We start from the raw sequence: 23,433 nt of genomic DNA on the forward strand, positions 1-23,433 counted from the left end.
ACTAGTTGAACTGGAATAGGACACTGCTCATACTGACCTAAAGACGGTCAGACTTCAGCAAGGACACATTTGAATGTCTTTCCTCTGTTTTAAACATTTTTTATATTGGTTTGGCTATTCTTTCTGCTTTTAATCATTACATAACATTCTCAACATTTTTCTGGAGTGGAAATTAAAATGCTGTCTTTTCAAAAATTCAAACTTAGTACTTAGTGCAGTGGCTCCAAGCTCACTCTCCACCCACCCGCCTTCCTTATGCCCTCCACAATCCAGTTACTTTCCATCTTCTGAATAGCACGACACTACCTGCTCTATGTATTCAGTTTTCTGGGCTTGGAAGGCTGCCATCATTCCTAGTGAACCTCTATTCATCCTGCAAGACCCACTTAAGTTTCCTTAGAGATATCATCCTGTTTCCCTTATAAGAATTAACTACTTGACAAATATTGCACTAATATCTGTTGAAACACTTACCACTGCCCTATTAGTAAATATTATTTGGGATGTGCATACATCTCTAATTCTTCCTAGATCAGACATCAGTGCATTCCTCTAATTTTGCAGCATTATTTGGAAATAAATATTAGAAAGTTGCCGCAATATTGCTTTTCTGCAGACACACTCGGGTATTAACATTTTACTGGCTAAAAAGAAATACTTTTTTTCACTTACATTAATATCAAGAAATATTTAAGTTTTCAGAGCTTATACCACTGACCCCCACCACCTACAATAGGGCTCACTAAAGCTATTTAAATTCTGAATTTTTTTCTTTAAAAAGTATGGTGAAAAAGTTTTTGTTTTCCTGAATTGGATCTCTTGTAGCAAAAACTTGACAGTGCTTTGGATTGTGAATGTCCCTGGAGAGCTCATCTGTGACTCTCTAAAACCTCACCCAGGCCCATCATGCTGTGGACCCTCGGTAAGGGTTTCCTGAGGTGAGGTAAGTATGGCAAGCCAGAGTGGCGCCTGCTGTAGGAGAAAGCATCTTTGAGGCAGTGCCACTCTTTCATCATTTCCATTCCTCTTCTGGCAGCAATACATTTGCAAAAGAGAGAAAAAAGGTAAATTATACAAATAAATATTTATAAAACAGAGTTATCTTAGTTTACTACGGCTACAACATGTTCTCCATAATGTATGTTTGAATTTTCTAAGTCTTAGGCCTCAGCTTTCTTCTGATTATCATTTATCCTGTGCCTAACATGTACAGACAGTGGGCCAGATACTTTAGTTATATTTGTTGTTTCTAATCCTGTAGCAGCTCTGAATGGCAAGCATCATCCATCCCATTTTAAAGATAGGAAACCAAAGGTCAGAGAGGTTAAGTGATTGTCCAGTATCACACAGTAAATGAGTGGAGGAACCAGGATTCACTCAGGTCAGCCTGAATCTAATGCCTGTGCCCTCCCCACCTACCACAATGATTGCTGAGGACACCATACATATTATTATTGTCTCCAAGCAAACCATAAGTAGGACCTTATAACTGAGCCTGCTAATGCCTATTTCTTCTGTAATTTAACTCTTTAGCTAGCAAAATATACAGAGTATTTTCTTCTTTCTGTAAGCAATTACATTATTATTGTTAAGATACCACTTTATTATTTTTGTATACATATTTTTCCCCCAAAACTTGAATAAGAAAGGTAAGAAAGACATGGGAAAATACACATATATAACATATATAAGAGAAAATAGCTATATGGTGAGTAAAAAGATTAGGAGGCAATACAATATATATTAATAGTTATTTCCACTGGAGGGAAGTAATAACCTTTTTTTACATTTTCTTCTTTACCCTTTTTTCATTTTTCAAGTGTTATTTTCATAGTCAGAAACAAGTTAATGCTATGATGCTGATGTGATATATGGTACAGACAAGGGAATGTTCAGATGCTGCTTGAGGGTTTCAACATGCTGCATAAAAACAGACAAACAGACCAATGGAACAGAACAGAAAGCCCAGAAATAAACCCACACACTTACAGCCAACTGATTTTCGAAGAAGATGCCAAGAATATGAAGTGGGGAAAGGACAGCCTCATCAATAAATGGTGCTAGGAAAACTGGAGATCCACATGCAGCAGATTGAAACTAGACCACTATCTCTCACCATACACAAAAATTGACTCGAAATGGATTGATGACCTAAATCTAAGACCTGAAACTATGAAAGTACTAGAAGAAAACATAGGGGAAACGCTACATGAAATGGGAGTGGGTAGCACTTTTCTAAGTAAGACTACAAAGGCACAGGCAAGTAAAGCAAAACTACACAAATGAGACCACATCAAACTAAAAAGCTTCTGTACAGCAAGGGACACTATCAACAAAGTGAAGAGACAACCTACAGAATGGGAGAAAGTCTTTGCCTGGAAAGTTTGGAATGTTTCAGAGATTGGTTAAATTAGTGGCGACCAGAATGCTTATAGAAATATGGACTGTAAAGACCATTCTAAGGAGGTCTCAGATAGAAATAAGAAAGAATTTATTGGAAACATAAGATCAACTATGTTATGAACTGGAAAGGAACTTGGCTGCATTCTGTCCATGCCATAGGACTTTGTGGAAGTTGGAACTTAAGAGTTGTGAACCAGAATATTTAGCAGAAGAAATTTCTAAGCAGCAAAACATTCAGGAAGCTATATGGCTACTTATCACAGCCTACACTGAGTTATGGCAACAAAGGCATGACATGAAGCCAGAATTTAAAAGGGAAGCAGAGCGTAAAGATTTAGAAAATTTGCAGCCTGGCCATGTGGTAGAGAAGCAGAGAGCATTTTCAGGAGAAAAAAACAATGGTGCTCAGAAGATTAGTACAAAATAAAGAGATAATCAAGAAAAGGAGGGAAAGGTCCTGAAGGCATTGCAGAAGCCTGTGGGGCCAACCCTTCCACTACAGGCCCAAAGGCCTAGGGAGACAGAATGGTCTTGGGGAACAAGCCTGAGGTACCCTCCATGGGCTTGCTGCCCAGGACCACCTTGGAATGCTGCTCCCCACACCAGCACCCCAGCTGGTTCAGCTGTTCCAGCAATGGCTAAATTGGCCCCAGGTGTGGTTGGACCCACAGCTTTGAAAGATCCAAGCCGGAAGCCTTGGCAGCATCTGTGTGGTAAGTCTGCAGGCTTGCAGAATGCCAGACCTGTGGAGGCTTGAGAGCCTCCACCCTGACTTCAAAGGATGCATGGAAAAGCCTTAGGGCCCAAGAGGAGATCTGTCACAGGAGCCGATTTACCACATAGAGTCTTCTCTAAAGCAATGCCAAATGGAACCATGGGCTCAGAGTTGCAACAGAGGAACTCCATCAGCGCCATGTCTAACAGAGCCATGAGAGTGGGACGGCCCCAGAGACCCCAGACCTGTGGAGCTACCAGTGTGCAATGCCAGCCTGTGAGAGCTGAAGCATGGCTCAGACCAGGAAAGCCATAGAAGTGGAGCTGCCCAAGGACCTGGGGACCCAACCCCTGCACCAGCATGAAGAGGACTTCGAACGTGGAGTTAAGGTACATGATTCACCAGATGTAAGATTTAATACATGTCCTGCTGGGTGTCAGACTTGTTTGGAACAGGTTAAACCTTTCTTTTAGCCTATTTCACCCTTTTAGAATGGGAATACACACCCTGTGCTCATCCCACCATTGTTTCTTGGAAGTAGATAACATGTTTTGTTTTCACAGATGGGACCTTGAGATTTTGGACATTTGAGATAAAACAAGACTCTGGGGATGGAATGAATGCATTTACCTGTGAGAAGGACATAAACTTTGGGGGCCAGGGACAGAATGATATGGATTTTGTCCCCCAAGTTTTAGGTATTAGTAGTTTGATCCCCACTGTGACTGTTAAGAGGATGGGAAATTCTATTACGTTAATTGAAAGGTGGGGCCTTGAAGAGGTGATTAGCTTCTGAGGACCATGCCTAGTGAATGGATTAAAAATGGTGGTCAGAGATGTGGTTCTCAGGGCTTTAAAACAAGAGCCCGTGAGAGGTTAATCTCTCTCTGATCTGCTATTTCCTGCCATGTGAGACCCCTGGGTCACTGTCACCACCACTAAGGCCTTCATCAGTTGTGATCTGTGGACTTTGGACTTCCCAGCCTCTGAAACTGTAAGCAATAAATTTAGTTTTCTTATAAATTACCCAGTTCCAGGTATTTTGTTATAAGCAACAGAAATGGACTGATACAGGGAATATATAGGATATATAAGAAAGTCAAACAACTCAACAGCAAAAATATATATATAACCCAATTAATAAATGGGCAAAGGATCAGAAGAGACATTTCTAAAACAAGACATACAAATGGCCAACAGGCATAAGAAAAAATGCTCAACATCACTAATCATCAGGGAAATGCAAATTAAAACCACAATGAGATATCACCTCACTCCACTTAGAATGGCTATTATCAACAAGACAGAAAATAACAAATGCTGGCCAGGATAAGAAGAAAAGGGAACTCTCCTACATTGCTGATGGGAATATAAATTCATACAGCCATTGTGGAAAACGGTAGGAGGTTCCTCAGATAACTAAAAACAGATCTACTTTATGACCCAGCTATCCCACAACGTATCAAAAAGACACCTGCATTCCCATGTTCATCGCAATGCTATTCACAGTAGCCAAGAGATGGAATCAACCTAAATGCCCATCAATGGATGAGTGGATAAAAAAACTGTGGTATATATACACAATGGAAAACTACTTGTCTATAAAAAGAAATGATGTCATTTGCAGCACCATGAATGGAACTGGAAACCATCATATTAAGTGAAGTAAGTCAGGCACAGAATGAGAAATACCACATACCACTCACATATGGAATCTAAAAGAAAAAAAAAAAAAAAGGTGGTTCTCATAGAAATAGAGATTAGAATAATGGTTACCAGAGGCTGGGAGAAGAGATGGGATAGAGGGAGAAGCAGTGGACTAACAGATACAAAACTATGCTGTCTACCCTAAGTGAATCATTATGTAGTATATGCATGTATTGAAACAAGACACTGTTTCCCACAAACATATACAGGTAAATGTTAAAATAAAAAAATTTTTTAAAGGTTTCATCATGCTGCTAAATGGCTATGGTGTAACCTATCAAAAAGGACACTCAAATAGAAATTAAAATAAATTAGCACTGCCTTGTCACTTAGTGAATGATCTTAGCCCTTCACTTGGAAGCTTAGTTTCCTCAACCTGTGACCCTGGAGTCAATACACAACATACTCAATTTATCAAACCACCAAAATTTATACAAAATGACATTGTTACACTAACGATCATAGTCACAAAGAAAATTAGTTATACATGTTAGTTACCCAAGTCTCTATGTAATTATGAACGTTTGCACAGTATGTGAATCCAACGCCGGCATTTTTTATTTAATCCTCAAAATACGGTGTAATTTAACAATTTTTATCCTCATTGAAGCTCATAAACGTAAGGAGTTTTGTCCTGATCACAGAGCCAGTAAGTGATGAAAAAGAAACTCAAGCATCATCCTTTCCATCTAAATCCCATTCTTTTTAACATATCATAAACAAGGAAAAAGAATACTAGATAGTGATTAACTAATTCTATTACAAAGATTGAACACCACAAAGGCAAATAATGGGGTAAAATTTAGATATCTTAAAACACCTCATTTTTAATAAGTTGAACAACCTTACTTGTGAAATTAGACAAACCAGCTGGGCCTAATATGGCTCAAATTCCTACCAGTCATCCTGCACTTTCTGTTTCCACAGTATATTTTTCATTAGTCCAGGACGTATTCTTTTTTAATGTTAAAATTTATAAATTGTCTCTATAATTTTAACAACAAAAATAATATTTTAATCACATGAAGCATTCATATATGTATACAAAGACGGAAAGTAACATATGAAAAATGAAAATAGTTATTTGGAGAGTAAGAACAATGGGTAACTTCTGCCATAACTTCAGGTAATGTTTTCACATTTTTTTTTTTTAACACTTTAGAAAAAAAGGAAAGAGAGCAAAAAGGAAAGAGAGAGAAAAGGCTTGGCATACTTAATATTCAGTTTATCCTAAAACAATAACCAAACTCATGTGGAATTTAGGACACGTGTTGACAAAGCCAGAGGTGTCACCAGCAATTACTGCTCATGGCTAAAATATCAATGCAAATGTCTGTTAATGATAATAAGCATTTTAAGAAACACAGGACAAAATCTGGATTATTTCTGGTATTTCTCACAAAAACATCATAGCTTATTAAACCTAAATTAGTGATCTTCCAGCATAAGTCAACAAGGAAGATACTTCAAGGGAACAATGAACTAAACATCGATTAAGACCTATTTCCGTGATTTTTAAAATACTGGGAGAGGAAAAGCTTTCCTAAGAGACCAGAACTGTCAGCCAGGTAACCTTAGTCTAAGAGACCAAAATGCAAGCAGAGGACATATCATGTTTATTTCTAAACTTCTATCTTGACAAAATTCCCAAGAGAAGCAACTATGGCCTATTTTGAAAGAGGCAATGAGAAGGGGGGAAAAAATCACTTTCTATCACTTCTAACAAAAATGGTGAAATTGAGAATGAATCAAACCAATCAATATCAAGGAAAGAATTTGGGAAAATAGAAAGGTGGTACAGTCTTCTAGGAAACACAGAGGTCATGTAATGTAACACAGGTTAAAATGACAAACAGGGATGATATAACAACTTTAGCAGATATTAAAATGACTTCAACATATTATATAGAGGAGAAAAATAATATGGTATGGGAGAGCTCAAGATGGAAATATTTAAGTTAAATATTTCTCATATTTTAGTAGATGACTTGAACTTTCCGACCCTAGAAAAACCTAAGAAAGCAAATAGCCTTTTAAAGATGCTGAAATAGTGTTGTTTATAATGTAGATTTTAGAAATTCAATTTCAAAGCGATATCAATGATAAACCCATTAAAGTTCTCAAAATACCAAAACAGGCAAATGACCACAACTTAGTGCTAAATCATTATAAACATACAACTGTTTAATAGATAATTTGCACAAGGAATCAATTTTAAAAATTCTTATGAACCACTCTCAAGAAACAACTAACTGGATGTATTGGTCTGTCTGTTATGATGAGCCATATTAACTCCATCATACTTAAATATTTTTAAAGTAATAATTCATAAAAATAGACCCTGAAAAAGTTCACATACCAACTACTGCTTATAAATTTCAAAATAAGGTTCATTAAGTAATGAACAGTATCGACAAGAAAAATTTTCTTTGAAAATTACAGAAGAAAAATTTGACACTTTTAAATCACAAATGTCAAAATTATTCTTTAAATCTCTTTTGGTTAAAGGGCTCTTAAGAGAAGGAATCTAGATACATGATTCCTGAAAGATATGCCTTTCAAATGTTCTCTATAAGTATTATAAGCTTATCAAGTCAAATCTCCCAAATATCAGATAGCGCTGGGGAAATGGTTCTGCTTTCAATAAGATACCAATAAGGCAATCTCAAAATTAAAGGTATTAATTCATGTCAAAAAATAAAAGACTTTTTTTTTTTTTTAAATAGATGCCTGTATTATTGTAAGATATCAGTTGTTGAGAACATAGGAATTACACTGGGAATATTTTCATTAATAAAGAGAGCACATCCTACAAAGAAGCCTGCCAGAAACTTCATAATTAGAAGTAATATCATTAAAATAATAATAATTAGAAGTCTATCTAAAGAGACCAGTTACTCACTCAGATTTTTGAAAACTTTTGTTATAGAGAATTTTAAATATACCAAACTAAGAGAGAAAAATATGATGGACCCCATGTACCCAACACCCAGCTTTGAACCACCACCAAAGTGAAAAGACAACCTACAGAATGGGAGAAAGTATTTGCAAATTACATATCAGACAAAGGGCTAATATCCAGAATGTATAAGGAACTCAAACAACTCAACAGCAGGAAAAACCCCAAATAACCCAATTAAAAAATGGGCAAAAGACCTGAATAGACATTTCTCAAAACAACTAGACAGAAAATAACAAATGCTGGCAAGGATGTGAAAAAAGGAACTCTCCTACCTTGCTGGTGGGAATGTAAATCGGTACAGCCATTGTGGAAAACAGTATGAAGGTTCCTCAGAGAACTAAAAATAGATCTACCTTATGACCCAGAAATCTCACTACTGAGTATATACCCAAAGGAAATGAAATTAATATATCAAAAGACACCTGCACTCCCATGTTCATCGAAATGCTATTCACAATAGCCAGGAGATGGAATCAACCTCAATATCCATCAATGGATAAACGGATTAAAAAATGCTCTGGTGGGGGCTGTGGGCCACCCCGTCTCCGCCTGCCAGAAGATTTAAAAAGCATTTGTTAGCCACGTGTGTTTCTTTAGGGTGTGTAACTAACCTGCTCATGTCCTTCACCAAATTTCTGTTAACATTTTTCTATCATTTTTAAGAAGTTCTTTAAGCATTAAGGATGTTAATCTTTGTGTGTTAAATTTTTTCATTATCAATTGACTTTAAATTCAATTTGTGATATTTTCCTTCGTTTGTATGTTGAGAAAATAATTTTCTATCTAAACATTAAATAGTTAAAAAAAAAAAAAAACCTGTGGTATACATACAACAATGGAATACCATTCAGTTATATATAAAAAAATGAAATCCTGTCACTTGCAGTAACATGGATGGAACTGAAGACCATTATAAGTGAAGTTAGCCCGCCACAGAAAGACAAAGACCACATGATCTCACTCATATGTGCAACAACAACAACAACAAAAAAAAGTGGTTTTCATAGAAGTAGAGAGTAGAGTAATGGTTCTACCAGAGGCTGGAAGAGGAGGGAGAGCAGAGGGCGGGGGTGCGGGGGTAGGAAGAGAAGAAGTAGTGGACTATCGTGAGCAAAACTAAAATATCTACCCTAAGTGAATCACTGTGCAGTATATGTATTGAAACAACACACTGTACCACAAATATGTGCAAGTAAATGTAGGGGGCGTTTTTTGACAGTTTTTTTATTGAAAGATAATTGATTGTATATATTTGTGGGGTATAACAGAATTGAATATCAATACAATATGTGGTGATCAAATTAGGATAATTAAAATACTCATGTTTACAAAATGTAATCAATCTTTGTGACCCTTAACTAGGTTCTTGCCAAACCCTCTTTCTCCTTTCCCACCTCTAATTACCACAGTTCTGTTTTTTCTTTTTTTGAAAATCTGATGTATTATTGTGACTGTTTTTCTCTTTCTTTCTTTCCTGTCTTTCTTTATTTTAGCTCCCACTTAGGAGTGAGGACATGCAGTATTTCTCTTTCTGTGCCTGGCTTACTTCACTTAACATAATTTTCTCCAAGCTCATCCATGTCGCTGCACATGGCAGAATTTCATTCTTTTTTATGGCTGAGTAGTATTCCAGTGAATATATATATATATACCACATTTTCCTTATCCAGTTGTCTGTAAATAGAGCTTCAATAAACATGGGAGTACAGGTATTCCTTCGACATGATGATTTCCATTCCTTTGGGTATATACCCAGCAATGTGATTTCTGGATCATATGGCAGTTCTATCTGTAGCTGATCGAGGAACCTCCATACTGTTTTCCATAATGGCTGCACTAATTTACAGTCCTGCCAACAGTGTAGGAGGGTTCCCCTTTCTCCACATCCTCACCAGCATTTGTTACTCTCTGTCTTTTTGATAACAGCCAGTCTAACTGGTGTGAGATATCTCAGTATGGTTTTGATTTGCATTTCCCTGACACTGAGTGATGTTGAGCATTTTTTCATGTTTCTGTTTGCCACCTGTATATCTTCAGATGAGAAATGTCTATTCAGCTCCTTTGCCCGTTTTTTAATTGGATTACTTGTTTTCTTACTATTGAGTTGTTTGAGTTCTTTGTATATTCTGGATATTAATCCCTTGTTGAATACATAGTTTGCATATATTTTCTCCCATTCTATAGGTTGTCTTTACATTCTGTCAATAGTTTCTTCTCCTGTGTAGAAGCTTTTCAGTTTGATATAATCCCATTTGTTTATTTTTTCTTTGTTGCCTGTGCTTGTGGGGTCATATTCATAAAGTCTTTGCCCAGTTCTATATCCTGAATTGTTTCCCGTATTTTTTCTTTCAGAAGTTTTATAGTTTCAGATCTTGTATTTAAATCTTTAATCAATTTTGAGTTGATTTTGGTATATGGTAAGAGGTATGGGTCTAGTTTAATTTTTCTACATAGGATTTTCCAGTTTTCCCAGCACCACTGAAGAGGCAGTCTTTTCCCCAATGTATGTTGTTGTTGATGTTGTCAAAGATCAGTTGGCTATAGGTGTGAAAAGAACAGATGCTTGAAAATGACCATAAAAAAGAATGCTGATGGGCAGACTTCCTTTCTAGGTATTAAAACATATAATAAAAACAGTGTAATCAAATCAATATGGTATTGATATAGAAGTAAACAGATCAGTGGAAAAAAACCAAAATCCAAAAATAGACCATAATATTTGTGAAATGTAACATACTACTATGGTATTTACTCATGATAGATGCAATTATAATTTGAGATGTGAATTATTTATTAACAGTGCCAGTTTAAATTACTACCCACCTGGAAGTAATTTAAACTACAAATTTAAAAACTTACCTTATAATATATTAAAAAATAAATTCAAGATGTATTAAAGGCGTAAATGTAAAAAATAAATCAATAAAAATCTTGCCAGAAAATCTTTTAAAAACTACTATAAACTCATAAACTACAAGGGTTTTATAATTTTTAAAAATTGTATTGTTAACGAGCAAACTTTTTTTTTTAAATCACAGAGGGCAGAAACCCTTATGATAAAAGAACTCCTATATACTTAAAAAAAGAGGACAAAGAACAAAAATTTATTTTTTTAAAAGGCTTTCAGGTAGTGAATTTTAAACCACTTGAAGGTCACAGGTCTCCATAATAATATTATTAAAACTTATATTGTTATAGAGACCTATACAACAGTGTTCATCTTTACAAAAAAAATTTTGCATTAAATTTTGGGTGTTTCTAAGATTGTCCCAATCCTCAAGTCAACTTATGCTCTCCTTTCATATAAATGCAGTCATACAATATGTGGCCTTTTTGTTTGGCTTCTTTCACTTAACATAAATGTTTTCAAGATTCACAGACCCCTCGGTAAGAATCATTACTTTTAGGTTAAAATCCTATTTCTATCTTACCATTCCTTGATAAAATAATAAAACAGTTCTGTTTCGAACTAACTTTTAATGACAGTCATATATCATAATGTTTGTGTTAGCATATTAATAAGTATAACCATTTAGGAAAATTCATTTTCAAAGAATTTTCAAACAGAAAGTCTCCTGGTGCACATTTTTACCACATTTCATTACCAGAGGAAATCAGTTGAAGAAGAGGCTGAGAAACACACTTCCAATCCTTTAATCACTCTCCTGAGTAAGCGGAAGTGAAAGTAAGAGGGTTTGGACATAACAAATTAGGTCCACTCTAATAACATTCTCGTAAGAAGCCTCACACTTAGCATTACTAAGTTTCTGTCCCATCAGGGCTAACTCAGCCGACACGTTCATTAATCAGCATGACCCACTCTGTCACACAGTTTAAGTCCTTTGAGAATGTGGATGTAAAGTGTTCAGGAGCACAAGACATAAAGCAAGAGTTTGAGATGTTTTCTTTCTTTTTGAAGTAGTGCTTAATGTCTTTCTTTTGTTTATTTTTCAAGAAATATTTTTTTAAAATACAGCAGGGTGCTGATGACACCAAGTTTCAGGGTTTGATCCCTATATCTGCCAGCTGCCCCCGCCAAAATACATCAATAAAAATAGAAATATATCAGTGAGTGCATTGGCATTATTAATATTGACATTACTGGTACTGATAAAATGGCATTACTTATTGAAAAACATTTTATTTGGAGTCATTTTGTTTGGAAGTATTTAAGATGTTTTCTTCTTTGATGACTTTCTAGACCTAGTATAACAAATAGGTTTTCTTCACTTTAAATTCAAATTGGTTGGCAGTGACAGTGTTGAGATGGATGGTGAAATTATGTCTGGTCTCAGCAGAAAAGAGAGATATGATCTATCAAAGCTCCATCAGAAAGGGGGTAATCCTGGTGGTTTGCACCATATCTAAACCCTCTCTCCCCTACCTTCACAGAATGCCATCATCCTCATTATCCCTGGCTTCTCTTTATACCTCTTCCTATATCCTCAGATGTCTTTCTCTTGGAAATCCACACACTCTTCTTTCACAAGAGGGCAGGTAGCAATGGTGTAACTCAATTACACCAATTGAATTAGGCCTGGCCTATCTTTGTATCTTTGCTCTCAGTGACTGAATTCACAACCCAGAGAAGTGACTTTCTCTGACCTATTAGAAGACGAATCCTAAGAATTCCATCCCTCCATGAGGAAAGATGAGAATCCAAATACCAAGATCATGCTCTCTGTGCAAGAGACCTTGATTTTAGAAAATGACCTTAGTTCTAATACTTCAGAACTTTTGCAAAGTCACACATCAGTGTAACTGTGGTAGAGTTGGTTTTAAGTTTGCTTGTAAAAGTAGTCATATAGAAGCATGAGCTGTATGTTGTAAGTGCCTTGGTTTTAATACATACACTTAAAGATGATACATAATCCTACAAATTTAAACATACATGAAAATAGAGTTTGGTATTCTTTGCTACTACTGTTAAAATGCATATCACTATAGGGCCGGCCCGTGGCTCACTCGGGAAAGTGTGGTGCTGAAAATGCATATCACTATAATTTCAATGAGTTATAAATAAAATGATGATGCACTTTAAGACATTTTCTATTTTTGAAAACTTAACATAAATTATCCATATAATCAAAAACTGCATTTTTAAAGAAACAGAAATCTAGTCTGTCCTTTTAAAGTAATTGTTCTCTTAAATAAACTATGATATAAATCAAATCATTACCAGTTAACTTTTAAAGCACGTGTTTAAAATCGTTGTTTTGAAAAATATACTACAGAATTTTTTAAAAAGCTACATAAATGAGAAGCTATTAAATGTTTTGAAATCTGTTGTTTCTGCCACAGATAAATTAACTAAAAAGTTTATTCAGGAATCTTCATTCAAATTTGTGTGACTGAATGAAAGAAAACACCAAGTTATAGTAAAAAAAAAGGTGGCCACAGCCATTTCAGGTAAGGTAAGAGAATCAATCTCCTAGTTACCTGGCTAAGGGAAAAATTCATTTCTACCAGCTTAGATGCAATTCCCCTGTAAGAATTTGATTTGTAAGTACCTAAATAACATGAATGTAAACAATAAGACCTATCAGGTCAGTCCTGATAGTCTCCTAAATTTTATATGTACCATTTACCCACTAGCTGACCCCTAAATAGATCTGATTATAGAAATTGACAAATATGCTCCAAAGCTTTATTCAAAGATTTTATGGACTAAGAAGCATACCCTAGAAGAGAATTTTGAGTCAAAGAGGGATAAATTTGAATAAATTTTTCCAAGGCGGAACCAAATATTGTTGGAAGCTTTCAGAACCTAAGAAAAATTTCACTGAAACTTCCAAAGGCCACCATTTTATTAAAAATTGTTAAATTCTTTGCTTTTCTTTCCTTGCCACCACACCCTTGAAATGAGCTATCTCTGATATGAGTTTCATATCTCTGAAATGAGCTTCCTCTATTCTATACTCTGTTGGTCATTTTGGACAGGCTATTCTCAATATTTTGTACCAAGGTATGCAAAGGACACTTAAAATATGGGTTATAATCCTTGTACAGTGTATGTGTGTATAACCTGGGAGAGGGGAGAAGTTAAATATGGGCTGCTCAAGAAGTCAGTATTCTATAAAGGTTTCAAAGTTATTGTAAGAAAGTGGTGAAAGGTAATTAAGCGCCTGAATTTACCAATGTTAGAAGAGCTAGAAAAGCTATCATCCTATGAATATGATAATGACGTCATCCTCTGAACCAATTATATAATTATAATAATATACAATATATAACAATTATAATAATAATGAGAAATTATTTGTAAATGTTAAAATGAGGAAAGCTTTTTAAGCCTAGGAGATAGAAAGAGAGCAAAAATAATGTGTTTCCTGATGAATCAAAAAAAAAAGCTTATTTATTTTTTTAACCTTAAAATAACAAAAATATCATTTATAACCAAAATATGTTGTTTAATTTTGGTAAAAACATTTAAAACAAACCTGCTCAAAATAAACACATTTTTCAGTGAAAGCAGCAAAATTATACTTTTGATACCTGAGTTCAACTCTTATTAAAACACTTAGCATCTTCTTCAATTCTGCTTCCTAAATACTTACAACATTGAGTTTTAGAAACTAGCAAAAATAAGTCACTGCTTTAAACTATGAAACCCCTAAAAAACAAGACCTAAATGATGATTGTAGATCTAAACTGACAGGGAAAGATAGTCACACTATTTTGATGTTTAAAAAAAAAAAAAGCAAAATGAAGAACAGCACATATAGCTAAAATTAATTCATGTAAATTTAAATTTCCTAACCATATCTTTCTGTGTATATATACATAAACATGTGAATTCAAGGAACAGTGCCAAATGTTAGCAATGATTGTCTGCAGGAATAGGAATTATGAGAATTCTGAGTCTCTTCTATTTTTTCCTGTATTGTTTCAAATGCTTCTAATAAATATGTACTATTTGGGTGATTATATAAAAAGTAAAGCTACTTTCCTTTTGAAAACACATGAAATGAAATCTATCTTTGAATGCTTTAAAATATGCTGACATATGAAGTAAAAATACTGTATTTATAAAAGAAATTAATCAAATATCTAAACAAGTAATACAAATCTTTAATTAAATTAAAAATTGATCTGAAACTAACCTAATAAGTAGTCTTTTCCATGAAAAAAGTTACTTAAGGTACTAAGTTTGGAATTCCAGGTTTTATCACTGTAAGCATTACTTAAGTTGTTCTAGATATTAAAAAGATGTTACCTACAAATTGAAAAACTGGTGGTTGCTAGTAATAAGATTTTTTGCTTAGATAGTAAAGAATATGAGGAACTTCAAAAAGTTCATGGAAGGGGCCGAGCCCGTGGCGCACTTGGTAGAGTGCGGTGCTGGGAGCGCTGCGACGCTCCCGCCGCGGGTTCGGATCCTCTATAGACCTGGCCGGTGCACTCACTGGCTGAGTGCCGGTCATGAAAAAAAAAAAAAAAAAAAAAAAAGTTCATGGAAGGATTTGTATTATCTTTTAATTCCATTTTTCCACAAAATTTTTGAAGTACTGTGGTACAAAATAAATACAAATGACTACTTGAGGTGATTTGAGTAGGTACATTACCTATTACAAAGGGAAGGATAGAGGGATGTTAGTAGAAGTAAGGAAACTTTTTCCCTAAGTACCAGGAAAATAGCTCACATCCAAGGAATGTAAGGCAAAATTATCTCAGGTAATTTCCAATAACTAGGAACAGGGTAAAATCCCATGTTATTTGCCTTTGCACTTTGCCAAAATGAACCAAGGAATGCAGCTTCTTTGGAGAGCCAGTATCCAACCTAACATTCAATCTAACATCAGTTCATATTTTTTATTATGTCCAATAAAATCATTGCAATAGCCAATCTGCCTGGTGCTACGAACCTATTAGGTCTTACAACCTAATCAGAGCCAGCTTAAGTCTAATCAGACCAAACAGCTGTCTTAACAGTTGGGTTTCTCCAAAATTAAAATATTCTATTCCTGACATTGCCTACCAACTCAACTGTTAAAACAGCTGCTCAAGTTGAAAAGTTAAAATCCAAGTGTACATACAGTTTTCCTCCCTTTTGCAACTGCTTTGAGGTTATTTCAGAACAGAAGTTCCTAAACTTGAGTTCATTTTGACATTTCTCAACCTGTTCAAATTTTAAATCTTGTTTGCCCACTTGTATTGCCTCCACCTCTGTCTGACCTTCAGACAATATTTCTGACATCATCACCTCTCCTGACGTTTGCCCTTTGTCTCCTTCATACTCTAAACCATAATTTCCAGCTGGTAGTTTCATACCTCTCTCCTTAGAAATATCATCTGTGTGTTTTACAATCTTATTTCTCTCTCTACTGTCTTCCTCTGAAAAAGAGGCAGTAACTCATAAGTCCCTAGACTCCACTAAGTGAAATACTATTTCCAATCACTTATATTAGTACTGCTAAGGTTAACTGTTGAGGTAATACCCATAAAAAAAAAAAAAGCCAAAAATGCTTTCTGGTCCATAGTTTTCATTTATGGCCTCTTTATAAATGTTTTCAAAATTCTGCATTTGTCACCATGATCTCTTTCAGATATGCCTGTTTGTCCAATTTTCTATACTCACCCTGCAACATAGAAACCTATTCACCAAAAATCATATTTTTAATAATTATTATTTAGCTTTATCTGCTTGTCCATCTCTCGACCCAATCTTTCTATCCATCCATTCATCCATCTATTTACACACTTTCTCCTCTTAAAATCCTTGCCTATTGGACCAGACACGACCACACTAAATTGACTTTGATAAGTTCTTTAAGTCTGCAAAAGATCTTGATCCTGATTTTGTAACATTTGCTTTCTCCCCTTATAATGTCCTCACTCCCCACAATTATGTTGCACTATAGATAATTTAAAACGTTAGCTCCCAAGGTCTAAGAATAGATTTACTGCAGGACCCAGAGTCATCAAACCTGACCATACCTACAAAGAAACTGAAATTGTTTCTAGATTACAAAATTTTTCCTGCAGCAGCTCCAGCTCTTCTACTGGGTTATGTACAGAGTGATTCTGGCACATTAATTTCAGAAACAACCTCTCTCCCATGCCCCATTTCTCAGTGGGAGGACAGCACCAAAGATACTTCAACAAGTGCAGATACCATAAATGAAATGGTGCTCACAGACCTTGTAACAGGCAACACAGTCCAGGGGCAAGTTGACTTCAACGGAGACAATGGAGTGCTCTGTGAAACAGGGCTGGATTCCAGGCCTGGAAGTCATTTTAATAAGTCATGTCAAACTGTAAACTACAAGCATAGTAGAACTAAATTTTCTTAATTAAAGGACACTTTGAAATACTGGCTTTACTGTCACTTTCCTATTACCATAATGCCATGCTGAAGACACTAGGCCCCAAAGTCTCCGAACTTTATTTTTGACTCAGTCTGCAGAACAGTACTCATTCTCTCAACTTACAATATTGTTAGGATCAGTTTTGCTTTACAGGGCTAAACATAGAAAAGTTTTCATTTTTAATAAGAGCTTAGATAAATAACCCTAAATCCCAAAGGGCCTCGTTAAAGCAGTCTTATAAAAGTTTTACACTTGCATATGAGTTTGAAAAAAATGTCTACCTAGCAATTTGAGCTCCCGCTGACTTCTCTAGCCTTGGGGAAGTTATTGTTAAAATTCATATGTCTCGCTATTTCAAATGATTTAAAGCAGTCTATTATGATAAATCACCATGAAGTACACCAAATGAAAGACACTATTCAAACAAAAATCTCAATTTTAAATACACAAAATACATACAACGCACCCATCCGTATGTTTAAATAGCATTAAGGTTCTGATACATTACTCATCTAACCACATATTTTACCCTCAAAGCCTGGGATGCAAAAACATACTCTGCACTAGGTGATCTATTTTCCCTTCCTTTTTTTAGGAGGTCATTTCAACACATTTTGACTCTACCCTGGAGAATTAAAGTCTATGCAGGAAAGTTCCAACAAAACTGGAAACTAAATCAGTTGGAATAACGTGAACATAAGTAGTGGGCAATGTTAACATTTTATCACCTCCCTTATAAGACCCGGGAAGATCAAGACTGACACAGTATATTTAAAAGGGGAAAGAATGATTGCAAACAGAACAGAATCTTATGTTCAAACAATGGAACACTAGAGATGGCTTTTTAAAAATGTCTCAGTGTCTAGCACATCATCTTGCAAAATAATAAGTGCTTCATAAATATTTGTTAAATGAATTTTTCCAAAAACCAGCTTATAGATCATCTCTTGCAATTTCTATCCTATTACAGGACCATCATCATAAGTGCTTCAGAGACCTTCAAGCCAGTAAATCAGGAATCTCTACCCAACTTGGAAAATGTTAGATTTCTATGATAGAACCTCAGAATAGAAACTGACCTGAGAGGAATTTAGCCCACTGCAACATTCCTAACATGTGGCTGTCTGGCCTTTGCTTGAAAAACTCCAGTAACAGGAAAACTCACTGCAAGCAGTTCTTTATAATGAGTGAAATCTACTCTTCAAACCTGAGCCCTCGAGAAAATATCTGACAACATCTAACACTTTCTCCTGATTTTTCTCTAAGCTGAACATTCCCTTTTTCTTCCAACAGTGATTCATATCATGTGGATGAGTCTCCATACTATTCTAGTTGTGTTTTTTTCATTTATTAAAATAACCCTGCCACGATCTTCATCATCAATGATGAATAATGAAAACTTGCATAGTACCTTATGTTATCCAACTCATTCACGCGCATCAGTTCATTTAGACTTCATAACAACATTGTAAAATAGGGTTTCATTGTGCCCATTTTATGACAAGCAAACTGAAGTTCAAGGGTTAAATGACATGCACATGGTCACCCAGAAGATCCAGGACTCAGATCCAGTTCTCTGATTCCCAAGTGTTTGCCATTACACCTTTGAGCCACAGTCTTTTCAGCTGTAAAATGGGAGTAATAACATTTGCCATGTAAGCTTCAAAGATTTCTTGTGAATATAAAATGGGATATGCATCAACCAAGTATAAAAGGCAGGTTTTCATTACCAAGATCATTCATATGCAGATAATCTCTGCTCTTTCAAATATTTAATTTAAAAATGGGAGCAGCCCAAGTCACAGGTGATAAATGTAACTGTTCTTAACCTCCAGAATGCAAAGCATATGGCAAATAGATGACCCAGGAGTATAATGAGACCAGCTCCTATAAAGATGTAGAAAAGTCACTCATCTTTTAAAGTCCTGAATTCAATTAAGAAAGCATTTTCCTAGAAGAACAAGTTCATTTATACCTGTACTGAACCCTTAGTACTCTGTCAGTTTTGTAGATTACATTATGTTATGCTATAGATTAAAAGATTTTTGTGGACTGGGAACCTATTTGACATTTATAACAATTTCTATGAGAAAACATCCTTCTAGTTCTAAGGAACTGCCTTAGAAATTTATGAAAGACACCCCTTTATGAGCTAAGAAGAGTTTTTATTTTTTAATCTTTTGTTAAGGCCTATTAATGGTTTTCTAAACCATGGTGAAATGTTTTTAAATACTTACTGTGTTATCATTTTTCAAAGGAAATATAGTAGTAGTGTATATTGTAGATCTAGTTGAAGAATGGAGAGTTGATTTTCAATCCAAGTACATCTTACCAAGTGCTGCTACAAGAATATCAGAGTAGGACTAGGGCTTCCTTCATCTTGTGATTATTTTCTAGAAGGATGAATTGGTAAACAAATAGGCAGAAACATATAATAAACTGCCTCTGTTTCTCAATGAAAATCATTTAACCTAAACTTTAAAAAAGTTTTATCAAAAACCTCAAACATATACAAAGGAGAGAGCATAGTGTAATAAACACCCACATGCCCATCACCCACCTTCAACAATGATTCATAGCCAGTCTTATTTCAGTTATATTCCCCATCAATTCCTTAGATTTTTTTTGAAACAATTTCCACAAATACTATCAAAGCATCTGTAAATACCTCAATATGTACTATAAAAGATAGAAACTTCTTTAAAAATATCATACCCATAATATTATCATACCTAAAAAAATAAATAACTCTTCAATCTCATTGAATGTTCACATCCTCAACTTTTAACGTTTTTTAAGTTTGTTTAAATTGAAATCCCAATAAAATCTACACATTACAATTATTTAAGTCCCCTTTTTAAAAAAAAATTTTTTTTTTTTTTTTAAAGAAAATGTAATTTTATTAATACTATTTTTTACATTCTAGGATGTTGTTGCAAAGCAGTTGGGAAGGAGGTGGAGAGGAGAAAGGGGAAGGAAATGGGATGGAAGGAGGAGGGGTGGGATTGAAGCCTGTGGCACCCCCCTCATTCCCACAGAGGAGATGGGCAGAGGAGGGGCTTTCCGTGGTGGCTTGGTCATTGCCAGGCTGGGTGCAGATGTCAGGGGGGCATGGCAAAAGCCCTTGACCTCCACCGTCCCAGTTCAGGAACCCAGGGCCCTTCTTGCTGTGGCTTGGTGGTCGTGGCTGGGCTGATTGCACGTGTCGGGGAGGCATGGCCGAGGCCCAAGGCCCAAGGCCCCCCACTACCCCAGGTTGGGAGAGACCAGGGCACTTCCTGAGGTGGCTCGTGGTCGCTGTTGGGCTGGCTGTGGGTGTCAGGGGTGTGTGGCTTAGGCCCTCAGCCCCCACTGCCCTGGCTCGGGAGGGCTGGGGTGCTTCCTGCAGCAGAAAATTTCTTTTAAAACTTTTTTAGTATCATTATGAACTCATGGGTCTACACATATTTATTGTTTTACCCTTATTATTATTATCCTCATTGACATGCAAATTGACCCATCTTTGGCCAGTGGAGTCTATTCAAGCTTCTGAGTCCTTTTGACATGACCCTGATAATGTCTGATAACTTCCTTTCTGTTATAACAAGATATTCAAGTTGTGCTTTTATACTTCTTGCTATGTCCTGGGATCACCCACTTTTGGATAGAGCCTTGGTTGTATTTAGTGGGGAATGGTATTTAGAGACCAAATCATTTAGGTCCTAGGGATGCACTGTCATTGGGTTAGTCAATGTTTTTAGGCCTTTTCAGTGAACAGAGCTAAAAAGTCATATTTTTTAAGATTAAAATAAGTCATGTGTTCATTTTAACATTTCTATTTCAAATCCAGGACTACACAGTTTTATTTAACCTCATCAATCCTGCATCTGTGTCTTCTCTCTCCCATGCCCATAATCCCAGTTCTCATGACACCAACGTAATTACTCATTTGCCTTATCCTAAAATTTACATACAACAGTCTCAGTATATCAGTACCACACTGTCACTAATGATATGATTATTCAAAAGTTTTAAGATGTTTTTGCAGTATCTTCTGCCATTAGGATATATACCAAGGGAGACGTACAGTTCAATAATTGTGCTTTAAAGTCTCTTGTAGCACTTCCTCTTTGTGTGCTTATGCCACCAACTGTATATGCACTTAGGTTTATTTTTTCCATTTCCTTTGGAATTTTAGGGATAGCTTTAAAATCACATTTTGCCTTATAATTATGTAAAATATGTACTTGTTTTAAAGTCAAATCTATGAAATCAGATATATTTCTAAAAGTCTAACTTCTATCCTTGTTCTGTTCACCCTCTTCTCTTCCTCCCTTTATAAGCTATTTCATTTAAGTTTCATAATTTATCTTTTTATTTTTAAAATATAAGCAAATATATTCATATTCTTACCAGTCTTCAATAAACAATAGCACACTATACATATGCTCTTTTCTTCACCACAGTAGTATATTATATTTGTCATTACATTTTATAGTTGTATGATTCTTAATTACAAGGATATATCATTTATCCAGCCAGCCACCTACAGATGGACATTTGGGTTGTTTGATTTATTAATTCAGTTGGTCATTTTAGAAATAGTGCCGAAATAAGCAGTCTTATGTGTTTGTCTTTCAAATTTTGCCTAATGTGTCTTTGGAATAAATTCCTAGAAATGAGATTGCTTCATCAAGAAGTAAATGTAGATGTAATTTTACCAATTTCCCTTCCATATAGATTGTACATTTTGCATTTCTAGCAATGTATGAGATTTACATTTCCAACAGTTTTACCAACAGAGTATGTTGTCAAACTCAGATTTCTGCCAATCTAATAAAACACAGGAGAGTTTTACTTGCATTTCTTTTATAAAGAGTAAGGTTAAACATCATCTTTATATGTTTAAGAGTTCTTTGTATTTCTTTCCTATGAAGTATCTGTGAATATTTCTAATCCACTTCTCTATAGAACTGTTAAACTTTTTCTTCTTTATTTCTAGATTTTTATATATTTGGGATATTAGCTTTGTTCTGTCGTTTAAGTTACAAAGAGTTTTTCATAGTTATTCTTTATCTTTTTACTTTGTTTATGATTTTTTTGTGTACAAAAGAGTTTTATTATTTATTTCTATGTAATCAAATTCATCACTACCCTTATTGCTTCCAGATTTGGGGTCGTTGCTAGATAAGTTTTTGCAAATCCAAGGCAGAGGAAGAATTCACCAATATTTTCTTTTAGTACTTATGTGATTTCCTTTTAAACCTCTAATCTTATTTGGAATGGATCTCAGGGTAAGATGTAAAGAGTAAATTTTATTTTTTTCCTTGTATATATCCCAGTTTCCCAACACTATTATAAATTCTACATTTCCTCACTGATGTGAGAGGCTACCTTTCTTATACATTATATTTACATATGAAATCAGGTCTATTTATATTGTGTTCATGTGGTCTGTCTATTCATGAGTCAGTACTATACTACTAGAATTACAGGAGCTTGATAATGTACTTTAATATCTGATAGGGCTAGTCCTTCCCCTAATTTCTTTAATTTTCCAGGGTTTTCCTAAATATTCTTTGTTTCCAAATGAAATTTATAATCAACTTATCTAGCAGAAAAAAATAAAACAAAATTTGATGGCATTTTTGTTGGATTTTATTTTATTGAGTTTATATATTAACTTAGATAAGCAAAATAGACAAACTTTTAGCTAGACTAGACTAACAAAGAAAAAAGAGGAAGACTCAAATAAAATCAGAAACAAAAAAGGAGACATTACAACCAATACCACAGAAATACAAAGGATCATAAGAGACTACTACTACAACCATATGCGAACAAACTGGAAAACCTAGAAGAAATGGATAAATTCCTGGACACATACAACCTACCAAGGTTGAATTATGAAGAACTAGAAAACCTAAATGGATCAGTAATGAGTAATGAGATTGAAGCAGTAATAAAATGTCTCCCAACAAAAAAACCCAGGACAAGATGACTCCACTGCCAAATTCTACCAAACATTTAAAGAACTAATACTAATTTTTCTCAAACTCTTTCAAAAAACTGAAGAGGAGGGAATACTTCCAAACTCATTCCATGAGGCCAACATCAACGTCATATGAAAACTGGAAAAAGACACAATAAAAAAATAAAACTACAGACCAATATCCCTTATGAACACAGATGCAAAGATCCTCAATAAAATAGTAGCAAACAGAATCCAACAACACATTAAAAAGGTTATTCACCATGATCAAGTGGAATTCATCCCAGGGATGCAAGGATAGTTCAACATATACAAATCAATTAATGTGATACATCATATCAACAAGAAAAGGGAAAAAAACCACATG

At 35.0% G+C, this 23,433-nt stretch overlaps 1 protein-coding gene across 2 annotated transcripts in view; it reads right to left on the reverse strand.

Annotated features, from left to right (window-relative positions):
* The window catches only part of UBE3D (ubiquitin protein ligase E3D), a 154,769-nt gene that overhangs the window by 62,784 nt on the left and 68,552 nt on the right, over positions 1-23,433 (reverse strand). The window lies entirely within an intron of this gene.

The sequence above is a fragment of the Cynocephalus volans genome, chromosome 5, assembly GCF_027409185.1.
Source record: "Cynocephalus volans isolate mCynVol1 chromosome 5, mCynVol1.pri, whole genome shotgun sequence".
NCBI classification, from domain to species: domain Eukaryota; kingdom Metazoa; phylum Chordata; class Mammalia; order Dermoptera; family Cynocephalidae; genus Cynocephalus; species Cynocephalus volans.